Below are 6,209 nucleotides of genomic sequence, written 5' to 3'. Positions count from 1 at the left end.
TGCAATCTTCCGTGTGCTTATAAACTCCCTATCATACACTGATTTTCTTTCACTTGGAGGAGGGTTGTAGATACCTTTCCCTTTGCTTGTCATTTCGTATACAATAACACTTTAACTTAATTCAAAGTGTACGTACATATGACTCAATTGTGTAATCAATGTTTTGCAAACTTAGTAACATAAATACAAGATTGTTTTGATGTTAACTTTCTTCACATTCTCACCCTCTTTTGGTAGAACTGTGTTTGCAATTTGTATGAATGCTTATTCTTATAACGTTCACACATGACAATGATTTACAAACTTGGCTATCATCAATACATAGTGTTTTGATGTTAACATTCTTCACATTCTAACCCTCTTTTGGTGATAATGTGTTTGCACTTTAGATTAATAGTGATTTTCATGATGTTCACATGAGTTAACATTTTGCAAGATTGATTTTCAATAATACACGAGTGTTTTGATGTTACCATTTTCTACATTATTACTCTTCATTAGTGACAATGTGTTTGCAGCATGTGAACAATGAGTTTATGAAAACCTAATCTAGTTGTGTGATGAACCCTAGAATTCATAACTTGAATTGATGCATTGTTAATCATGATTTCAACGGTTTTAAAAGTTTTCAAAAACACATGTGATTGTTAGCATCAATTCAAAGTTTAGAATCATCTAGTTAGGGTTTCTTCAAACAATGTATGAAATTTCATCATACCGACACAATTGAATGAAGGGGATTCATAGATTAATCTTACTGAGAGTGAAGATTAAGTTTGAGTGAGAGCAAATTCTTTAGCGTGCAGTTCGAGGTCTTGAGCCGTGAGAGAGAAGGAGTGAAATTGATTTTGAAAGGAATGAAAAATGAAGTCTTGGAATAAGAGTAAAATGCATTGTGGACCCATGCATTGGATGTGCGGTCGACCGAGGGTTCAGTCATGGAGGGAAAACGCTCTGCGGTTGAGCGTACGGTAGACCGTGATGAGATCGTGCAGCTTAGGATGGAGGTTTTTGTTCGTTTCTTCAAGTCGAGCATGTTTTGGCGATTTTCACGTTCTATAGAATACCTGAGGACAAGTTTTCTTTGCTTAAAGTTATATGATCACATCTAACCGATGTTTCATCATCAATGACACGAATGTAGGCACACACAAACACACACACACACACACACACACACACATATATATATATATATATATATATATATATATATATATATATATATATATATATATATATATATATACACACACACACACACACACACACACATAATATATGATATACATAACGCACTTTAACCTACATCTCGCATGCAATAAGATCTTTTCAAGTTAAGCATTCATTCCTAAGCTAAGAATAATCACACTGAGTATCCTTTATAATCACTTTAAGAATGTGCTATTCCAATTAGTGACACATTGACTAATGTACTTAAGAAACATTAAGTTTTAGATGCATTATCCTCTTTCCTTCTTGTTTGATCATTGATTCTCATTGATCCTTAGGTTACCCAACCCTAGACTTATTCCTTCCACTGAATTGCTAGATTGGTTTATCCTTCCTAAGTTTTCAACTTTCATAATGATTGACATTGGACTTAGAGTACTTTGTTTGTGCCTACTAGAGTTGTGATGAAATTTCAAAATAATTTTGTCTTTAAAACAATTTTTTTCATTCAAAGAACTTTTCAAATAATTGTTTCCAACAATTAAAACTTTGTTGAATTGATTAACCTTTTGTAATTCTATTTCAAATAATTTTACTTTGTCACAACTTCTAGTGTACACAAATTTTACCGCTTTGTACTCATCTAGCAATTCTTCATAATTAGAAGGATATAATACATGTACCTTATTACTTTGAATGCTTGAGTTCACGCCTTCTTCTCCTTGGAAAAAAGATTCAACCTCATCTTCACTATGATTATCTTAACTTGGAGAATATCTTGATGTCATGAGACAAAAGTCTTCATCTTCATCTTCATCTTGAATATCTATCCAATTCCCTCCAAGATTTTCAAGTCTTGTTAACTCTTCCTTGAACCCATTCTTCTTCAAGCAACTTGAGGCTTCTTCATCTTAAGAGCATAGTGTATCCCAACATTCCTTTGCACTTTCACAAGAAAGCATTTTAATCCTTTCTTCACTTGAGTACACTACATTTGAAGATTCTTGAGGAACAAGATTTCCTACCTTGATGATCCTCCATATGTCATAATACTTTGATTTGACATAGATCTCGAATCTTAATTTTCACACATAGACATCCTCTTTATCAAAGATTGGTGCTTCTCAGGCCAATCCTTCAAGGTATGCCATTGTTTGAGTTGATCCCAAGAACGTTTGACTTGGGTTTTTGTACAAAATGATTTATGACTCAATCAAAAACATTTATAGAGCAAAGCTGCGAGCAACTGTTCTGATACAAATTGTAAGTAACTAGAGGGGGTGAATTGTTACTTAATACGATTTTTAAAACTTTTTCAATGATCAACAAGATTTGTACAATCCTTGATCAACTTAATCAGCTCAAACTTAACGTGTGTATTGTTTATGTTTTAAGTAATGCGGAATGTAAAGCAAAGAACAAAAACACGAGAAGTTATAGTGGTTCAGGTGGATGTTAACTAATCCACCTTAATCCACTTTCGATTCACTAATCGAGAGTTTTGCTTCACTAAGCTTTTTTCTCCAAACCCGATGGAGATCCGATTTACAAGTCTGAAATCCTTTATAGACAACAAACCTAATCTTTCTATACCTTCGAAAGATTACCTCTAACTTAGATCAACTTCTCTTTACCTTGGACAAGTATTAATCCCAATGGAATTAATCAACTTCCTAGTTCCCTCAAAGGAAGATGATAGCTAAGCTAGATTATGCTTCTAGTTACAAAGTGCAAGACTCACCCTTCCTAGTGAAGAAAATCCTAAAACAATTCAAAGGATTATACAAAACTAAGTAAACTCATAAAGAGAGTAATTTGATAGTAAGTTTACAAACCTTATACAATCTATGAGATCAAAGAACTTCTCTTGCTAATTACAAGTATATGTATGAATTATGATTTTGTGATTCTCTGATGAATTTGAGTTAAAGCATGCAAGAGGGTCAAATCTTCGAAGCTCTCCAAGTCTTTCTATTTATATAGAGAGAAATAATACTAGTCGTTGCTGCAGCTGAGCACATGGTCGATCGTGGGTCGACCACACGCGGTCCAGTCCAAAATATATATCTGTTGTATAGCCGTTTGAATCATTTTTGAACTCTTTACTTCATTTAATACTTGCAAAAGATATCTAACATCTTATACAAGTACTATATGCATTAAGTGATCATTTATCTTGGATGTATTGTTTTGATAGTGACTTGTCATGTTCAAAGTGGTAAGTCTAACATTTTTCAATACAAGTCATGATAGTCATTTTAGGCAATCTCAGTTTTGTTATAATCGTTTGTTTGTTTTTAACATACTAGCTTAATTCCTATTGGTTGGTCAACATGTCATTGATGATAATAATCTAATTAATAACTAAGCATGTTATTATTCATATTCAAGCTTACACATTCGTTAATTAGATGTATTAATGATGTCTTACCTAGTGAAACAAATAATATCAATTAAGTATGTTGTAAGACATTAAGTTAATCAAGACTAGACCATTCTTAAACTTGTTTCTAGAATTAAGCATATTCTATGTGTATTAATAATTCTTTAAGCACTTAAGACTATTTGATTATGACATAACAATTGTTATCAAGTTACACTTAATGCATTTGGGTAGGCTAAACATACATTTTTATTTTTCTAACCTATGGCTTATAGCAAGACAAAATTCATACATATATATTAAGGGATCATATACATAGCATTGTATATGTATATTTTATTAGCTAAGGGCTAGAAGCAGAAGCTACGCGAACTATAGCCAAAATGTTTGGAATATTCATTTAAAATAAGGATAGCAGGTCAGTTTCCGCGCTAATAAAAGACTACGGGTCATTTCGCTAAGTTTCCGCGAATAGTTAAGTAATCCGCAGACCGCGGATATTTCGAATACTATAAATAGAGAGCATGGCCTCTCATTTATAGGTTGTTGATTTTCTGCCATTTGCTTTAGCCTTTGTGATTTTCACTTGTGATCTTGCCCAAGGAATTTCTACATTGCGCTAAGGTGAATCATGCTAATTGACTATTAAGACTGGGTCGGGGTGGTTGATCATTTGATTGATAAAGTGAAAAAAGATCATCGGGGCCCAAAATAATCATCAAACATCCTATCCTCCATCTTATTATTGCACTCAATCCTTAATTAAGTAATAACTTGATATAAGATTGATCAATTGACGCCATCCGTGGGACACGTTTTACGAATTAAACTAGAAATTTTTTGTTTTGTGCTGTCAAACAATCAATTGCTTGGTTTAATTTAAATCGTGTATTGTTATGATCATTTACAGGAAGTCGTTGAGGCGTATTAGCTGATTTGATCGTTGAATATGGCAGCTAATGAAATGTCCCGTTCTTATTGATTAAAAACGTTCCATATTAATTGATTTCGTTGCGAGGTTTTGACCTCTATATGAGACGTTTTTCAAAGACTGCATTCATTTTAAAACAAACCATAACCTTTATTTCATCAATAAAGGTTTAAAAAGCTTTACGTAGATTATCAAATAATGATAATCTAAAATATCATGTTTACACACGACCATTACATAATGGTTTACAATACAAATATGTTACAACAAAATAAGTTTCTTGAATGCAGTTTTTACACAATATTATATAAGCATGGACTCCAAATCTCGTCCTTATTTAAGTATGCGACAGCGGAAGCTCTTAATAATCACCTGAGAATAAACATGCTTAAAACGTCAACAAAAATGTTGGTGAGTTATAGGTTTAACCTATATATATCAAATCATAATAATAGACCACAAGATTTCATATTTCAATACACATCCCATACATAGAGATAAAAATCATTCATATGGTGAACACCTGGTAACCGACATTAACAAGATGCATATATAAGAATATCCCCATCATTCCGGGACACCCTTCGGATATGATATAAATTTCGAAGTACTAAAGCATCCGGTACTTTGGATGGGGTTTGTTAGGCCCAATAGATCTATCTTTAGGATTCGCGTCAATTAGGGTGTCTGTTCCCTAATTCTTAGATTACCAGACTTAATAAAAAGGGGCATATTCGATTTCAATAATTCAACCATAGAATGTAGTTTCACGTACTTGTGTCTATTTTGTAAATCATTTATAAAACCTGCATGTATTCTCATCCCAAAAATATTAGATTTTAAAAGTGGGACTATAACTCACTTTCACAGATTTTTACTTCGTCGGGAAGTAAGACTTGGCCACTGGTTGATTCACGAACCTATAACAATATATACATATATATCAAAGTATGTTCAAAATATATTTACAACACTTTTAATATATTTTGATGTTTTAAGTTTATTAAGTCAGCTGTCCTCGTTAGTAACCTACAACTAGTTGTCCACAGCTAGATGTACAGAAATAAATCGATAAATATTATCTTGAATCAATCCACGACCCAGTGTATACGTATCTCAGTATTGATCACAACGCAAACTATATATATTTTGGAATCAACCTCAACCCTGTATAGCTAACTCCAACATTCACATATAGAGTGTCTATGGTTGTTCCGAAATATATATAGATGTGTCAACATGATAGGTCGAAACATTGTATACGTGTCTATGGTATCTCAAGATTACATAATATACAATACAAGTTGATTAAGTTATAGTTGGAATAGATTTGTTACCAATTTTCACGTAGCTAATTATCCAATCTTGTTTTACCCATAACTTCTTCATTTTAAATCCGTTTTGAGTGAATCAAATTGCTATGGTTTCATATTGAACTCTATTTTATGAATCTAAACAGAAAAAGTATAGGTTTATCGTTGGAAAAATAAGTTACAAGTCATTTTTGTAAAGGTAGTCATTTCAGTCGAAAGAACGACGTCTAGATGACCATTTTAGAAAACATACTTCCACTTTGAGTTTAACCATAATTTTTGGATATAGTTTCATGTTCATAATAAAAATAATTTTCTCAGAATAACAACTTTTAAATCAAAGTTTATCATAGTTTTTAATTAACTAACCCAAAACAGCCCGCGGTGTTACTACGACGGCGTAAATCCG

This window comes from Rutidosis leptorrhynchoides, chromosome 11 (assembly GCF_046630445.1).
Source record: "Rutidosis leptorrhynchoides isolate AG116_Rl617_1_P2 chromosome 11, CSIRO_AGI_Rlap_v1, whole genome shotgun sequence".
NCBI classification, from domain to species: Eukaryota; Viridiplantae; Streptophyta; class Magnoliopsida; order Asterales; family Asteraceae; genus Rutidosis; species Rutidosis leptorrhynchoides.
This window is presented reverse-complemented; position numbering follows the sequence as displayed.